This window comes from Diceros bicornis, chromosome 30, assembly GCF_020826845.1.
Source record: "Diceros bicornis minor isolate mBicDic1 chromosome 30, mDicBic1.mat.cur, whole genome shotgun sequence".
Lineage (NCBI taxonomy): Eukaryota > Metazoa > Chordata > Mammalia > Perissodactyla > Rhinocerotidae > Diceros > Diceros bicornis.
Window position 1 is genome coordinate 14,917,626 of NC_080769.1, and position 18,896 is coordinate 14,936,521.

General features: G+C 43.4%; 1 protein-coding gene and 1 pseudogene across 2 annotated transcripts in view; one reads left to right on the forward strand and one right to left on the reverse strand.

Moving 5' to 3' along the window:
- Positions 1–5,518, forward strand: part of LOC131394240 (adhesion G protein-coupled receptor E1-like) — a 737,363-nt pseudogene extending 731,845 nt beyond the window's left edge.
- LOC131394485 (zinc finger protein 558) overlaps positions 1–18,896 on the reverse strand; it is a 141,499-nt gene that overhangs the window by 101,102 nt on the left and 21,501 nt on the right. The gene's annotated exons all lie outside the window — the stretch shown is intronic.

Sequence of the window (18,896 nt, forward strand, 5' to 3'; positions counted from 1 at the left end):
TTAATTTATTACAGTTGTAAGTTTTTAAAAATTAACACGCAGTAAAATTGCCCTTTTCTTTACAATCCTATGAGTTTTATCACCTGAGTAGATTTGTGTAACCACCACCACAATCAGAATACAGAACAGTTCCATCTCCCCCAAGAACTCTCTTGGGTTTTCTCTTTACAATCAGATACTCCCTCCACCACTAGCCCCTGTAAATCCCTGATCTGTTCTCTGTCATTATAGCTTTGTCTTTTCAAGAATGTGATATAAATGGAATCACATGGCCTTTTGAGTCTGGCTTCTTTCACTCAGCATAATGCCTTCGAGATTCATCAATGTTGTGTTTATCAATAGTCCCATTCCTTTTTTTCTGGTAACCATTAATGATATTTAGTACATTTACAATGTTGTCTAACCATCACCACTATCTAGTTCCAGAACATTTTCATCACCCCAAAAGGAAATTCCCTACCCGTTAAGCAGACACACCTCATCCTTCCCTTGACTGCAACCCATTCTCTTGATGAGAGAGGACAGCTGCTATTTCATTGATGAGAGACAGAGCGCAAATACACCTTTCTTTGCAGAATACGCCTGAGAGTGTCACCTCTGTGCTTAAGCAAACGTCCACGTGATCCACCTTCACCAAAGAAGAAACGTCCACCCTGGCCATAGTCTTACTGGAGACCGTGGAGAGCACCACGTTGGCAGCATTCCTGAAATCCTCAGAGAATGTCAGTCAGTCTATTCAGACGGAACGCCTAGGTAGGCTATATCCTCCACGGCAAGCTCACACCTGGGCGCTGATTTTGAGGGGTGACTTCAGCAATGTGATTCTCCATGTCTTTTCCATATACCGTTTCCCTGACTGTTTCTAACCTCTGAACTCACACAAAGCAAGCCTATTATAGTAATGACATCTCTCATTTATTGAGCATCAGGCATTGTGTTAAGAGTTTGTGGCCAGGCACTGTTTGGAGGGCGTCGTTAATTCATTCAACAAATACTCGTTGACTGCCTACTGTGTGCCAGGTGTTAAGATATGATAGTCGTTTGCTGTGTTCAAATATTTCGAGCTCTTTCTTCTGGGCCCACGTTAGGATTGTACTCCCTGGCTTGGGGTTAGGTGGCATTTTGTGATGAGTTTAAGCCAGTGAATTGTGAATGGAATAGTTGCTGGTGTGAGACCTTCCAGAGCCTTCTTTCCCTCTACTCTAGGGACAGGCAGTGTTTCAGATCACAATGTCTCCATCTGTGTGGGTCCCAGGGCAAGGAGAACACAGAGCACAGCCCCAAGTCAATTCACGATGGACACAAAGCATGAATGAGAAATCAATAATTATTTATAACCCACTAAGATTTGGGGTTGTGTGTTACTGCTGCATGCCCAATCCTCTCCTGACTGATACAGCTATGGATTTACCACCCTGAACGTGCTTGGTGGGTGACTGCGTGGGAATTTCGGGTACTGTACGCCTTAACGGCAGCACCCCACTCCTGGTGTAGCTCCAGTATCAGTCACATAATCCCGGGTAGTTCCATCCTCATGGGTGCCCAGGAGGCCAAGAGGTGGAAATAGAGTGTTTGGTGAACTGCCACCAGAATTGAACAAAACTAGCCTCGTGAATTTTATATTTTAGTGATAGACCTATGGCATACCAGATAGAGCTAGTGCTACTGAGAAAAATACAGCACGCTAAGGAGGCTCGAGAGGGTCAAGATTAGTGGGAGCGTTGCTATTGTATATAGTGCGGTTAGGGGAAGTCTCACTGGGGCAGAGACCTGAGGGAAGGGAGCCGTGTAAATATTGGGAGACAGAGCAAGTGTGTTCCTTGGAACACTTGGTGAGTTCAAGGAACAATGAGCAGGCCGGTGAAAGCTGCAGCAGAAGGGGTCAGAACAGAAAGGGAGTGCAGATTTTGTAGACGAAGGTAGGGACTCAGGATTTTATTTGAGGTAAGATGGGGGGTGGGATTGGAGAGTTTGAGAAAATGCATGGCATTATCTGGCTGATATTTTTCGAGGGTACCTCTGGTAGAATTATCTATTTTGTTTTCAATAAGAGTCCTTTAATCATTGCCATGCTGCAGGTGGGAAATCTGAGGCTCAGAGAGGTTAAGTCGTTGCTCAAATTTGCACAGCTGGTGAGTAGCAGGGCTGGACTCCATCTGACTGCAGAACCCAAGCCCTCATCCACCATACTGGGCTTGCCCGGGTCCCTTTCTATTCCTTTGGCTTTGGAAAATTGCCTAAATTTGGAGTAGCCAGAGTCACAACTCTGTCGCCTTCCATCACTGTCGACTTCAATCCCATCTTTTCCCCATGCACCCCCTATGATGTGAGGGCTCACGCCTATGGCTCCACCCGAGTCTCTCATATGTTTGGTGCTACCATCCTCCTACCAATCATCAGGGGCTCAAGAGGTTTCCCGTGATGAATTGGCCTTTCTGTTCTCTCCTTTGCTTGCGACTATGGATGCGTACCCTTCTTGGACAGAAACTGAATTCAGGACCCACTCTCTGGGTGACCTCATGCAAACTCTCCCTTTCTCCTTCTGGATATTAAGACCCAAGTTATCAACAAAGAATGCGCTGAGGAGAACACCGTCTTTAACTTCAAAGCCAAAGGCGATGAGATGAAGATTTGGTGCTCCACAATTGAAGAATCTGAATCCACAGGTACAGACCCGCTCCTGAGAATCAAGGAGGGTGGTTGTGGTATATTCAATCAGCAAATATTTATCCATCAACTTCTAGGTCCCAAGTCCTGTGCCAGGTGGTGAGGGAATCTCTGATGGCAGAGGCAGAAATAGCCCATGCCCTCAGGGAGTTTTCCATCTGCTAGGGAAGGCAGACATTAAATAAATAATCTCACAATACTGGAGTACTGAAACCTTCCCTGTCCAATACAGCAGCCACTGGCCACACTTTTGTTATTGAGCGCTTGAAATGTGGCTAGATTGTGAGCATAGAATACATACCAAATTTCAAAGGCTTGGTACAAAAAACAGAGGATGTAAAACATCTCATTAATAATTTTTCTAGGGGCCGGCCCGATGGCGCAAGTGGTTAAGTGCACGTGCTCCGCTGCGGCGGCCCAGGGTTCGCCGGTTCGGATCCCAGGCGCGCACTGACGCACCGCTTGGGAAGCCACGCTGCGGCGGCGTCCCACATAAAGTGGAGGAAGATGGGCACGGATATTAGCCCAGGGCCAGACTTCCCCAGCAAAAAAAGAGGAGGATTGGCAGATGTTAGCACAGGGCTGATCTTCCTCACACACAAAAATATAATAATAATTTTTGCTACTGATCATGTGTTGAAATGATAATATTTTGCATGTATTGAGTTAATATATTATTAAAATGAATTTTACCCGTTTCCTACTTTTCTGAAATGTGGCTACTAGAAAATTTAAAATTGCACATGTGGCTCATACTATGTTTCTAGCAGACGGCACTAATCTGTATCAAAGGTTGGCAAACTTTTCCTGTAGAGGGCAGGTTAGTAAATATTTTAGGCATTGAGGGCAATACAATTTGTGTTGCAACCATGCGACTCTACTGTTGTGGGGCAAAAGCATTCACAGGCAATATGTAAATGAACGGGTGTGGCTGCGTTGCAATAGAACTTTTATTTACAAAACACAGGCAATGGCCAGATAAGCCTGTACATTGTCCACCACCCCTGATCTACATGCTCTCTGGAGGGCACAGACCTAGGACACATCCTGGGAGACCCCCAACGTTGAAAGTGGAAGCCCACCAAAGAGATTAAACAAGAATGACCACAAATGTGGGAGGGGAACTTATTTTCCACTGCTGAGTTGAATCGTCCTTTAAAAACACAATTTCAAATTTGTTTTTAAGTATAGCCAAGATTTCTCCAGGTGATAGCACCTCAGGATTTTTTTCTATGGTTCTATGAGGGTCACCAACCAGAAGCCCACCCATGTTTTAATCCTCAGAGCAGGCCAGTGAAGGTGCAGGAATGCATGGGATATTACAGTGCATATACTAATAAATACTGAGCAAATGATTCCCTTTTTTTTTTTTTTTTTGCATTTGGGGCAAATCGCAGGGACCACTGGGGTGGCATTTGTCTCCTTTGCGGGTATGGAGTCTGTTTTGGATGAGAGCTTCTTCCAAGACCCTCGGACCTTCTTGGGCAACTCCAAGAGGAAGCTGAAGATGAATTCTCGCATCGCTGGGGGCATCATGACCGGGAAGAAGAAAGATGGCTTCTCCGACCCAATCATCTATACTCTGGAGAACATCAAGGTTTGTGAAGAGGTCTCCACTGAGCCCCCATCTACCCGTTGAGAACTCCCCATCCCCTAGTGGGCTTAACTTTTATTTTTGTTTATTGAGGTAACGTTGGTTTATAATATTATATAAATTTCAGGTGTACATCATTATATTTCGATTTCTGTGTAGACTATGTCATGTTCACCACCCAAAGACTAATTACTGTCCATCACCACACACAGGTACCCTGTCACCCCTTCTGCCCTCCTCCTTCCCCCTTTCCACTCTGGTAACCACTAGTCTAATCTCTGTATCTATGTGTTTGTTTATTGTTGTTGTTGTTGTCTTTATCTTCTATTTATGAGAGAGATCATACGGTATTTGACTTTCTCTCTCTGACTTATTTCTTTTAGCATAATACCCTCAAGGACCATCCATGTTGTTGCAAATGGAAAGATTTCATCTTTTTTATGGCTGAGTAGTATTCCATTGTGTATATATACCACATCTCCTTTATCCATTTGTCCATTGATGGGCACTTATGTTGTTTCCAAGTCTTGGCTATTGTGAATAACGCTGCAATGAACATAGGGGTGCAAGTATCTTTACACATTCATGTTTTCACGTACTTTGGATAAATACCTGGCAGTGGAATAGCTTAACTCTCATTTTTAATAGGCACCCATTAAGGTGGCAAGCTTCCACAATTTCTAGCAACTTAAGCTAATCCTCAAAACCCACCTCTAGAGGAGTAAACTTTCCTATTTCTATGTGGCGTTCTTCCATTCATCAGCAGGCAAGATTTAGGTTAGGTTAAGTAACAGTGACGCAGGAATATTTACAGAGAGTTTAGTTACATTAGCTATGACCAAGTCAGTGGGAGAGACAGATCTGACATCCAAGACATTTCTTCTCATGACTGCACAATGAAATGGCAGCGTTTTCCTCCATCCCCTATAGAGCATACCTGCATCTTCTTGCCCCAGATGACTTCAGGTTGGCCACACTGCATCCATTCAAGAAGGATTCTCAGGTGACCAGGGACTTTGATTTTTTCAGCCAAAGCAGAAGTCTGAGAGCCCCATCTGCGTTTCCTGGAGAACGGATGCAAAGGGTGGTAGGTGGACTCCATCTGGCTGTGTGATGCTTGAAGCTTCCGAGACGCATACTGTCTGCAGCTGTAATCGAATGGCGAACCTGGCCATCATCATGGCTTCTGGGGAGCTCACGGTCAGTACTGATGCTCTGTTTCTTGCTCCCCAAATCCAATGGGAAAATATTGACTAAACATGCATGGTGTGCCTCTCATGGCCTTGTGTGTTGTGGGAGGAGTCATGGGGGCACAGAAGGGGTGTGTGCCATACCTCTGCCCTTGGAGAATTCATGGTCTTGTTGGGAAGCCATGACGCTCATATGTCAAATAAGGAATGACCCTAAACCGGTGCAGGCACAGTAAAAATCACAGATCCCATTTACTGAGCACTTATCTTGTTCTGGACCCTTTATTTTAAGTGTTTTTAGACCCATTGCACAGGATACGAGACTGAGGCTCAGTAGCCTTCTAGTAATTGGAAGGTGGGATTCTATTCCAGGACAGTCTGGCTCCAGAAGTCTCTTTCCACTGAACCATACAAATGGTGCAAGAGGTTGCGCTGTAGGAATTCAGAGGTGTTTCAGTGAGATCTGGTGACAGATCAGGGAAGAAATGAAGAACAAAGTGAGCCTTGGTGAGCAGGCAGATTTGGGAGAGAGGAAAGACATCCTCATTAGTGCTGTGGTGAGTTTCCTTACCTCTCATGCAAGACCTGAGGTGAATTCTCTGCCAGGGAGGCCCTAACTGCTAGTTAGAGGAATATGGGGCTTAGGACTTGAGAGACCTGGATCCAGAGCAAGACCAGCCGAGTTTCAAGTCCATCTCTGTCACTTCCTAGCTGTGTTAACCCAAGATATATATAATATAATGTTTATATATTGTATAATTATACATATAATTATTAATATTATAAAATACATATAAAATTTCATATACCTATATGTTATAGATGTATTACATATATATGCATTATAATACCTATGAATTATAATACATATATATAATTTCAGGAATATTGAAATGAACGTGCAAATGGACACAAAACTGTTTTTTCCATGGAATTATTTTGCATCTCTGTCATTTATTTAAAATTTACTGAATTGTAAAATATCTCCCACATAGATCAGAACTGGGTAACCTGGAGATGTGTGCTCTGACAATACATCGTTTTCCATGGAAGTACTCATTTTTCTCTACACCATAGATCTCATCCAGTCTCACAGCCATAAACACCATTTATTAGGAATGACCCCAAAATACTAAACAATGTGCAGTCCAGCCCCCTTCCTGAATTCTAGACTCATATAACCAACCACCTACCTAGTGCCCCCACTGAGATGTCTAATAGATGTCACAAATGTAACGTGTTCCAAACTGAGCTTCTGATCCCCCCGCCTCTCATTTCCATGGAGGGTCCCCTATCCTTCTATTGCTCAGCACAAGGCCGTGGAGTTATCCTTGACTCTGCCTTTCTTCTTACCCTTCATCTCCGATCTGACAGCAAATCCTGTTGACACTTCCTCAGAATGTATCCAGAATCTGATCGCCTGTCTGTTCCTTTGTTGCTTCTATTCTGTTCCAAGTCCTATTGTCTGTAGCCAGGATTATGGAAACAGCCTCATAAAGGGTCTTTCTGCTTCCCCTCTTGCCTTTTCCCTGCCCCACCTTTGGTCTGTTCTCCTTGCAGCAGCCAGAGGGCGCCTGTGAACTCCTGAGTCGGGTCACATGCCTTCTCTGCCTACAAACCTCTATGGCTCCCACCTTACTCAGTAAAAGCCAAAGTCACCTGATGGCCCACAAGGCCCTGTACGATCTGACCCTCTTTTCCTCCTTGACCTCATCTTCTGTTAATCTCACTTCCCTCTGCTCCACCCATGCTGGCCTGCTCAGGATTCTTCAGACACGCCAAGCTCACTTCCTCTTTAGGAATCTTGACCTGGATGCTCACTCTGCCTTGAATGTTCTTGTCCTGATACCCACATGGCCAACTCCCTCACCTCCTTCAAATCTTTGTTCCAATCATTTGTTATCAAGAGTATTTCCTCTGGCAACTCTATTTCGTACTGCCTCCTTTTCTCCTACCCTGACATTCATGCTTCTCCTGCCCCTAATCCTGATTTTCTTTTCATAGCGCTTACCACTTCCTAACATGCTATAACTTCCTTATTTATTTATGGTCTTCCATCTCACACTAGAATGTCTTATTTTTTCACTGACATATTCCAAACTCAATTAACTAAGATCCAGTGGCTTAATTAAATAGGGAATTATTTTTTTTGCAAGAATAGAAGCCCAGAGTTAGGTGTTGCTGGTATTGGTTCTATTGCTCAGTGGTATTGTAAAGGATTTAGGCTCTTCCCGGTTTTCCAATCCGCTAGCAACATGTTGGCTTTTCATCAAAATGTTTTTTATGGTTGCAAGGTGGGTGCCATAGCTTCAGACATCACGACCATGTTCAAGGCAGAAAGAAGAGGGATGGGGCAGAAACAGCAGCCTCTCCTTTCATGCCTCTCCCTTTAACAGGAAACAGAAGCTTTTCCCAGAAACCCCTCAGCAGATTTCCCTCTCACCTATTTGGTCAGAACTGCGTCACATGACCACTCCTAGTTACAAAAGAATTTGACAAAACAAGTATTTGGCTTTCTAGCTTCTAGAGCGAGAGCTATCAGTGGTGAAGAGGTTAAGAATGGCTTTGGAGTTTGCCTGCAGTGCCTGCCATGCTAGTGATAATCACTGTTAACATTTTAAGGTTTATCCTTCTAGTCTGTGTTGCCATATTTCTCTCTCTCTGTATTTATAAGACCCATGCCCCTATAGATATGACCCCTGGGATCATGTTTGTACTAATCTTGGTACTGATTCCAGTTCTGATTTCTCTCTCACAGGGTTAAAGCTCTTTCTTGCTTTCAAATACGCTATGAAGCAACATTTGAGGACAGCAGGTGCCGGCAGGAGCTGACGCTGAAATCTTCTCTTCATGGCTTAATGTGGAATTGCAGATCTCACCAGCCCCAGGACTCTCTGGGTGATTCAGAGCACTGATGGGTGGGGCGTTCTTCCCACGTTCCATGCGCTGGTGAGAAACAAGACTTTCTGTTCCAGATTAAGATTTTATCTTCTATGTTCTGCAGCCCTTTGAATTTCCAGAGTTTTGAGGAAATAATAGATCCTAGTGCAATGGCATGACCAAGAACATCTGGCTACCGTTTTGTTTTCTCCTAAGTTCTTTGGCGTGTGGCTGCAAGCCTGCCTCTCCAGCGCCTGTCACAGAGTATGGAAACGGCTTCAGGAAATGGCTTGTCTTCTGACCGACTGGCTTACCCTTTAACAAAGACTCCTCCTGCCTGTAAAGAAATGGCCAGTAAGACTGTAACGAGAGCCCCAGGGGATAAACAAAGCGCACTGACATGGACGCTACTTTGGCACAAACACTTAAAAGAGTTATGTTGGTAAGCAGGAGCGGTCGATGGAGCAGAATTCCAGCGTTTCACAGAGAGTTGAAGGACTTGATGACAAAGCCTTTGGAAATATTTTGGTTTCCTGGAAACTTTCCGGGAACCAACGTCTCCCTTCCTTCCTGGAACTGTTTTGTGACTTGGCTAGGATTCACACTGCTCACAAAGTTATCACCATCCTGCCTTGCTCTTCGTCCCCCATAAAGTGTTGAGTGCCAAGGAGAGAAGAAGGAAAATTTAAAATGTACATATCCTCCCTTCCATGGCCACTCTCCAGCCTGCCTCCTCAAAGTGTGGTCCGTGGACCAGAAGCATCAGCATCCCTTTGTTAGATAAACAGGATCTCAGGCCCCAGCCCAGATCTGCTGAACCAGAACCTGAGGTTTAATGAGATCCCCGGGAGGTTTTTGTTGTGCGTGAGTGAATGCTCTAGAATATTCTTCTGTTTTCCATGCTGATAGCAGAGCTTGTTTTTAAAACTAGAAAGGAAAACATATTCTTGGCTTTAGGACTTTGCATCTGCCATTCTCTCTTCCTAGGACACCTTTCCTCAAAATTGGACTAATTTCTACCCTCTCTTTGAGTCTCAGCTTAGTCGTCACTTCCACCAGGAAGCACTCTTTAGATCTCTTCAAGTAGGATTAGATGTCACCTCTGCGTGTCCTCTAAGGCTTCATGCTTTCTAGCTCTGTATTATAATTTCTTTTCTTCTTGAGTGTCTCCAATTAGATTCTGAGCTCCATAAGTGCAGGGAAGTATAGTCAGTGGATTCTTCATAAATATTTTGAATGAAAGCGTGACTGAATGGTTACTCTCCATTTTGAAGATGAGGAAACTGAGGCTCAGAGAGGTTAAGTAACTTTCCCATCATTACACAGCTGTAGCGGGCTGAGCTGGGCTTTGAACTCTTGACCAGAGAGCTCCTCTTCCAGGCCACTAGTCCTTCTCCTTCTCTTTCTTTGACCCTAGGAATTCTTAGTTTGGGGATACAGAGAAAAGACTATTTACTTTGAGTCAACTTATCATTTAGGATTCAGTTCGCTCGGTAATGATCCTGTGTTGAACAATTTGATCACAACATTAAACTTGATTGATGGAGGCTCAGTCTTTGTTATTTGTGGCAGCCACAATTTGGGAGGGGGGCTGACACATGTTTACAAACAAGAGTTCATTTATGATAGGTTGGTCTTCAATGCCTGGCTTGTCCAGAGGGTTCAATATAGAGGTGACAATTCTAAGGGATATTGAAGCAAGAGAAGGCATGATTTTTACTCATTGCCAATTGTGGCAGGTTAATTGCATCAATGCCTTCAAGAATGGTTTCCATGCCTCCACACCCCTTCCCTGTAACTTTGTAACCCTTCCTTCTCTGACTCTGGCTTGGCCTTGAGAGTTTATTTGGCCAACGGAATGTTAGCAAGCATGACTCAGAGGTTTCAAAATTGGGTGTGCATCCCTTCTTGCCCTTTGCATGATTTGTCTTGCTCGCTCTTGCACCCCTGCCTCCGCCATAAGAACGTGCCCAGTCTAACCTGCTGGAGGGATGTGAGAAACATATGGAGGAGAGTTAAGTCATCCCGTTACACCAGCTGAGGCTGTCCTTAATCAGCCACCTAACCAACTTGTAGCTGACTGCAGTCGCATCAGTGAGCCAAGTCAAGATCAGCAGACCTGCCCACCCAACCCATCAACTCAGGAGCAACAATCAGGTATCATTATTTTAGGGCACTGAGTTTCAGGAGTGGTTTGTTATGAAGTGTTATTTGTGGCAATTGCTAACTGATACAGCAGCCAATGGATTGTCAACATTTTGCATTTGATTGCAACAATTTGGAATATACAAAGAGGAGGATTTGCATCTATATTTCCTCTTAGCTATCAAGGTCTATAAATCTATAATGCTTGAATAAAGTTCTTTCTGACAGAAGACTTGCACAAGGCATTGTCTATCTCTATTACAGTGTTACATGTTGGTTTAAAATGCAATCGTGTTAAGGAACTCTATGTTTCTAAGGTAAGTGAAAGCTGTAACCTCCACAATAAGGATCTTTCTTACTATAAACATCAAGCTATGCTTGGTACGTTCCTTTACCCCCATGGCCTCATATGCCTCCCTTAGAGACAGAAAAGACACTTAGAATAAAAACTGCATGGTTCTCAAATCCCATAAATATAAAGTGAAATAACTCTGTCCTCTTATAATCCAAATAATTTATGGTGTCCAAAAAAAGACAGAATCCATTCATTCAAGAAATATTTATTGACCACCTAAAATGTACTTTTCCTTCCTAAACCATTAAACATCATTGAAAAAAAATTAAAAAATTGAAAAGCAAGGATATTAGAACATAAAATATTATTTTAAATTTAAATATTTTATTTTTCCCCAAACCAGAATTTATTAAAATTTGACTTTCGTGATTTTAATGGAAGAAAACTCATCAATAATTTTTCAAAATCAATTTCTAAAAAATTAACCATTAAAAGTACATTGAAAAAGTATATGTAGGGGCTCACATTTTTCCTTTTGTATCAGGTTCCATTATGACCCCAGCATAGCACTGTCAGATCTTGGATTTGGATATTTTGCTTATCATGGATTTTTCTTGCATTGATTTTGATATTTTTAAAAATTGCATTTACATGGTATTTATCTTGATTACTTAGTTTTTTTGATGCACACTTAAATTTTGTGCCTGAGACGAGTGCTTCCCTCCCCTCACCCCAGTGCTGGCCCTGATCGTGATCTTTTGTTTTACTGAGGAAGATTCTCCCTGAGCTAGCAACTGCTGCCAATCTTCCTTGTTTTGTATGTGAGCTGCCACCACAGCATGACCACTGACAGACGAGTGGTGTAGGTCTGTACCCAGGAACCGAACCAAGGCCACCGAAACAGAGCATGCGGAACTTAACCACTAGGCCACTGGGGCGGGCCCTGGTCAGGATTTTTGGGGGGCAGATTCATACTGGTTTTTCAGGAAGTGGGACAACATCCTTGGCACCCCTTGCTTAAAAACACTTGAGTATTAATAATGCTGTATTAGTCACACCTGTCTACATGGAAAGAGAAAACCATAACATAGTGCCAGATGTCTCATGGCTACACAGAAAGTTATCTTCAGGGTGACATAGAACAAGTATGCCCATGTTATTTTAAAACCTTTATTTTTCCCACTTGTCGTATTGTGAACATCTTTTCAACTCATTGAACCTCTTAGAACTTCATTTTTTTCCTCGAGAGCTGCATGGTATACATGCGTCATAATGTATTTAGCCTGTGTTTGCATCATTTCCAACTTTTTAGTACTATAAACTATACTGTAATAAACATCTTTGAGCTAAATTTTGAGCACTCTTCTAGTTAAATGCTTTTAAAATTAGTAGTAGGTTATCAGTGAGAGGAAGCTTATGTCTTCCTTAATGTCTGGTTGAAGAAAAACATTAGTAACTGCACACATCTATCAAACTTTCACAAACTGTCCAAAAGTAAATCATTAGAAATATAGTAATTTGAAGTTTACTTAAGCTCTACTCATAGAAAATCTTTCCATCCTCAGTTCTAAGTCATCTGGTTGCCTCCCTGCCTTAACATTTCTGTTCTGTTGTGCCTAAAGTTATCAATCTTTTATTTGTGATACTCAGCATGTTGGATTATAATCAGATGCTCATGTGTTTTTGTGCCCCTCTATCCTATGAGTTCCTTGTCATTTATCTCTGCACGCTTATGACCCAACAGAAGATTAGGTTCACGGATTGGATCAATAATGTTTGTTTAATGAATGCATCAAGGAAAGAGTGTGTCAATCTACCACACAGCAACAGGACACTGTTCTCTATTCTGCCTCCTGAAGGACACCCGATTTTACAGATAATGTCATGCTCTTGCAGAGTCACCCAAAGACCCTTTTTTTTAATATGCCTTAATTTTATCTATTTATTTATTTTTCCCCCACAGCCCCAGTAGATAGTTGTATGTCATAGCTGCACATCCTTCTAGTTGCTGTATGTGGGGCGTGGCCTCAGCATGGCCGGAGAAGCGGTGCACGCCCGGGGTCCGAACCCGGGCCGCCAGCAGCGGAGCACGAGCACTTAACCACTAAGCCACAGGGCCGGCCCAAGACCCTTTTGTTTAAGTTTCCAATAACAATATGTCTGTGCTAATTCCATTATGAACACTGCTATTTCTAAAACGACAATAAGCAACTTAGGTCAGCTTCCCTAAAAGCAGAGCCTGAGACAGGGATTTTGGTGCCCATGATCTTTGAGGGAGTGCTCTGAGAAGAGAGAAAGTACGGGAAGAAGAAGGAGCAGAGCAAGGCTGTGGTCTCAGCTGGAACCTACTTGCAGCCTGACCTCACTGTGAGCCCTGGGGCATGAATTGTACCTCAGCGTTGGTCCCATTTTGAGGCACAGGGACCAGCCTGTTTTGTCCCTGTGTCAGTTAATTATTGGCTGCGTGCTGCCCCCATGGTGGTGGGAAGATGTATAACAGCTCCCCTTTGGCTGAGGCCAATTTTCTGGAGAAGGGGACAGCTGGCCCAAAAAGGGGACTAGGGAGAGCCACCAACAATATTGACTATTTCGCCCCATCCTCGTGACCACCAAATATGAAAAAGTCAGTTGTATCAATAATTCAGATACTTGCTTGAAGCTCATTGTAATGAGATTTCGAACTGCATTAAAACAACTTGTTTCAAGTGATGCTGCAAACTTCTTAGGCCTTCCAGTAAAACCTTCCTCTTACTAAAGATCTTAAAGATTATTTACTGTTACCATTTGGCTTTATTGAGTCTAGAATGCAATGGTTTTTATATTTCCAAATATACCTCTAATAAAGTACTTCCATCTTTAAAAAATATGAAAAGTGTCAGAAAGAGACATTTCTAATTCTTATCTTGGGAGGGGGCATACTTTCTATTTGAAATCCTATAATGTACAACACCCAATAGTACTTGCCATTACTCCCTGAACATTATATCGCTTTATTATCGATATTTAATCTTTGTCATGTCCCACTTCTGTGACCCTACTTCATGGGTAATTCCCAGCTTTAATAAAAGTATCCACTGTATGTGCAATTTGAAACTCTCAAGCTGCGTCTGCCAGTGCTACAGATATCGGCTGGCTCAATTTGCTTGTCTAGCTTTTGACCATGGGATCTCAGACTGTCTTCCTTCCTCTTCCCTATTTCTCATAAAAATCCCTCTTTGGGAGTTTGTGGGTTTTGCTGAAGTAGCATCTGGTCTCTGCTCCCCATCTTCCTCTACTCTGACCTCCTTGTCAAAGTCCCTCATATGCCTTCCCCAAGTTTCTGCCCAGCTCAGCACAGCGATATTTGCTTGTGGCCAGGTCAAGCCCACAGAGTGCCGAGAGTCATCCTGACCTGTGCCGGAAGAAGCAGGTTCTCTCCCCAGCTTGGGGCTGCCATTGTCTCCCGAGCTTGAAAGCAGCTGCCCTTGGGCATGGAATCACTTTTGACTCATAAACACCATGGCACCATCTCTCATTCTATCCCTTCACTTGAGGGGCCACCAAATAACCACTTAGGTCTGCTGGACACATGGACATTCTCCACCCTTCTGTCTTCTCTCTCTTTTCCTTCCAGTGGAATCTTCTCAAAACCTCCATGCATATCGACTCATGCAGGCAGGTGTTTTGGAGGCGTTATAAGGGTGTATCTCAATCACTTCCAGAAGCATCTAAATTCTACCTCTGGTCCAGCCCAAACACCCTGTGACAGACAGCTGAGAAAACCCAGGAGGCTTGGAGATGTTAAGGAATTGTCACGATGTCATTTATTCATCCTCTGAATATTTATGAAGTATCTATTGTCTAGAAACTGGGGCTATGATACTAAACAAGACATACATTGTCTTTCCTTTCATGGAACTTACATTCTAATGGTGGGGGGAGACTCAATAAACAAGTAAATAGATATTAAAGTGAGCTGGATGTCTTCCATTGACCCCTCCAAATCCATCCAGTTGTCTGCCTGGAATGCTAACATCTTTGGAGTATGACAATGGACTTTCTTGACCTCTGCCTTTCAGTTGGTTTTGGCCAGTGGGAAACACCAATAGGATATCAGAAAAATGGAGGAGAGAGAGGTCAGAGTATTTATTCTCTTAGCTCCTTCCCTGTGAGTCACCATGAGCTGTCTGTCCCTTGAATGAAGACCACAGCTCCAAGATGTGGTGCACCAAATCTTATCAATTACAATTTCTTATCCTTGTCCATTCTGATATTGTCTTAATAGCATTACATGCAGTTCCTAAACATCTTCAGCCTATCCTGTGATTTTATTTCCACATAGAATAAAAAGAAAGCTTAGAAAGCTTCAGTTAGGACATTTGCAGAATTAACATCCATACTTTTTGTATGAATTACATCATGTTGTGCCCTCCCCACCAGCATTTTGCATGATCGCCACAGAGATAAAAAAAAAAAGCCAATGTTGTCTGGATTTTATGAAAAATAATGTTCATTAAAATCCCTGGGTAACGGATATGATTTTGCCAAAACCCAAACTGATCAACTAGGTTCCCTGTTTAAACCCGTATGGGACCAGTAATTTATTTGTTATTTTTTAATAAAAGTCACATAACATAAAATTCACCATTTTAGCCATTTTAAATTAATATCCAGTGGCTTTTAGAACACACAAAATGTTGTGCAACCATCACCCTGTGGGGCCATGTTTTAAAGCATCTCAGGTACCAAGCACACTTGGCATGAGAGGTTTCTTTGAAACAAAAGTGACAGTATATTCTAAGGGCAAGATTCAGTTGATTTCCAGTGAGCCGGGTGAGAAAGAACGTTTGTATGAGCCACTAACCAGGACCACGTTGGCATCAAGTCTAGGCTGCCGTTCTGATGGGGCAGAAATACTGGGCTCTACTTGATACTTGTGTCCTGTTCTTTGCAGGGCAGAACACCTTCACCTTATTTCCAGCCAATCCTCCTAACCAAATATCACTGCTTCAAGGCGTGGGAAGTTTGCTGAGAAACAATTGTGTTCAAACGATAGGCAAAGGAGGAAGTGGCTTTTGTGTTTTGTGCTTCAAACTCATATATTGGCAAAGGGTGACGTTTCCTTCTTTTCTTGAAATGTGGCTTCCTCTTCTGTGACAGTGAATAAGAAAGATTTGGCTTCTGGTTAGAATGAGTAGAGCCCTTATAGTGCCAGGGTGTACGTTAGCTGGCAACTTGTCGAGAAGCGCCTGCCCAGCCAAACGGATTAAATGAAGAGGGTTTAAAGAAGATACAATTTATATAAGTGTGCGCAGGTAGAATAGGTTCTGAATCCAATGCCACAGCATGAGGTGGGGGGGTTTCCCCACACATTCAAGCAATTCTCTGACACCATCTGTGTGTTCTACAATGCATCTCAATTGTGACACTATCTACCCAGAGATAGCGTCAGATCCCATAGGTTAATGGCTCAGTCCCACAAGACTGCCTCCCCTCCTACTTCAGAAGCCAGTCGAAAGCCTAGATTGTCACTTGTGCTTCTGACTGACCGGCTATAGATTGGAGGTTCCCATGACCCCCTCCTCAAGTCCCATTAATTTGCTAGGGTGGCTCATGGAACTCAGAGAAACATTTTACTTACTAGATTACTGGTTTATTATGAAAGGATGTAACTCAGGAATAGCCAGATGGAAGAGATGCATAGGGCAAGGTATGGAGACGGGGCTTGGAGCTTCCATGCCCTCTCCAGGTGTGCCACTTCCCAAATTTCCATGTCTTCACCAACCTGGAAGCTCTCCGAACCCACCTTTTTGTATTTTTCTAGAGGCTTCCTTGCATAAGCATTGATTGATTGGATTGATTAAATTATTTGCCATTGGTGATTGAACTCAATCTCCATCCCCTCTCCCCTCCCTGGATATCAGGGGGTGGGACTGAAAATTCCAAATCTCTAATCTCTTGGCTGGCTCCACTGGCAACCAGCCCCCCTTAGGTGCTCTCCAAAAGTCACCTCATTAGCATAAACCCACTTATGCTGGAATGGGGCTTGTTATGAATAACAGGTCACCCATTTCACCTTTATGGCTCAGGAACTGAGGAGGAGAGACCAAATACAACAAAAGATGCTCCCATGGCTCCTATTGCTCAGGAAATTCCAAGGGTCTTAGGATCTTTGTGCCAGAAACAGGATGAAGACCAAATACATATTTTTTATTATAAATCACAACATCACAGCAGGGCTAAGAGAAACCAACAGAGGATGGTGGGACACCCTGGGAGTAGCAATATGAGGGATCGCTTATCATTCCTTGGATTAAAGGAGATACCCTTTGATCCAAGGGGATGGAGCAGTTACAGGAACCTGGAAAGGGGCTTAGCCTGTGACAGAAGAATTGAACCACTGCCCAAATGTGCAGTCTCTGCAGGGAAGGGGGAGTTTCTTCATCTCTCTCTTCTCTAGCCCTCTTCTCTCCTTCCACGGCTACCATTTTCAAACTCATTTGGAAGAAAGAGCACAAGAGTGGGCTGATAATACAATCCATACAGGACAACCTACCAGTGCACAGAGCAGAGTAGAGAGGGATGGAGAGCAGATTCTTTCCCAGTTGCCCAAAGTGAATTGTTATAAACTTGTTAAAATTTGAGAGGCAGCCACACCCCATTGAATTTTTTTCCTCCTCCTTCCTCCCATTGAGATAAAATGAGTACATGAGGAAGGGCTGTCTGCTTTGGCTGAAGCAGAGGCAACTCCTTCTGGTTATACCAGGAACACGACTGTCTCTTCCAGGCCGAATTTTTCCCACCACGAGTCCATTGTTTAAGGAAACCAACATTCCCTCTCTTTCATGGGTCTGGTTTCCCCAAGAACACAGTGAACCATCCCCTCTCCCTGTGCTGCATCACCATAAACCCACACCCAGAACATAAGCACCAGGTTAAAACACCACCAGATCCTGAATTCAGTCACTGCTGAGACACTCCCATCAATGTTGTCATTCAATGGTGACTCCTGAGGACACCTTTCCCCTGAGACCCACTCCCAGCCTGTCCTCAGCTTCTTACAGTAACACTGAGATTTCCTCAGAGTCCTCCCAACTTGGGCAAGAAACATTCTGAAATGTTCTCTGTATTAATGTTCAGGGACTGGGGACATTGGTAGATGTAATTTGAGTGTGTATGTGCAGTAGTTTCTACGCAGGTATTCTACTTTTCAGACACAGATAAAATAGTGTGGCTACTCAATGCACCAAGAAAATGGATAACTGATCACATTTTTTCATGATGTGAAGTCTTTAGAGAGTAAATGTCATGCTTAGGAGCACAGACTATGGAGCTAACTCCTCACGTCCAAATTCCAGCTCAATCCCTTACTAGATATTTGTATTGACAGAGTTATTTGCCTTATTGGTGCCTCAGTTTCTTCATTTCTCAGTTGGCAATAATGATCAGCATACCTACTTTGTAGGTTTATGGAGAGTATTAAAGGAGTTAATGTTTGAAAAATGCTTGGAACACCTAGTGTATTCCCAGTGCTGTACCTATATATTAGAAATAAAATTTAGAAATTCTTCTGACACTGCCTGTGAGCCCCAGAGGGTGAGACTGTTGCCTGGATGTATGTAGAAAGCACTCCATGACATACGATGAATAAATGAGTGAACAACATTGGCAAATGCATTACCAATGTCACCTATGTCACCCTACAGGCATTCCCAAGCCGAACCACACGCAGACATTCCTGCTCTGTCCTGCATCACATTCCCTGGAGGAATCACTGGGGCTTCTTGGACCCTGGTAACCATGCCCACTAAAGGTTCTTTTCTGTCAGCAAAGTCCAGTCTTTGTCCAATTGCTGCAGCTCACAGGGTCTGCACTCTGATCCTTGTCTTCACTCGAGGGAGAAGTGCCATCCCCAGAGCTGGGCACACGCAGAGCCTGAGCCTTGGAGAAAATGTTTCCCTGACCCTGGGGTAGGTAGAAGAGCGCAGGGACAGAGTGGGATTTGGGGAAAATCCTCCAGGTGTTGTCAGCAGGGATGGAGGCAGGGGATGTGTCAGCAAGGACTGGTCTGGTTGGTGGGCCTCGGTGGTTAAATAGTAGGGAGGGCTGGGAAGTTTCGTAGGTTCTAGCATAATACAATCAATAT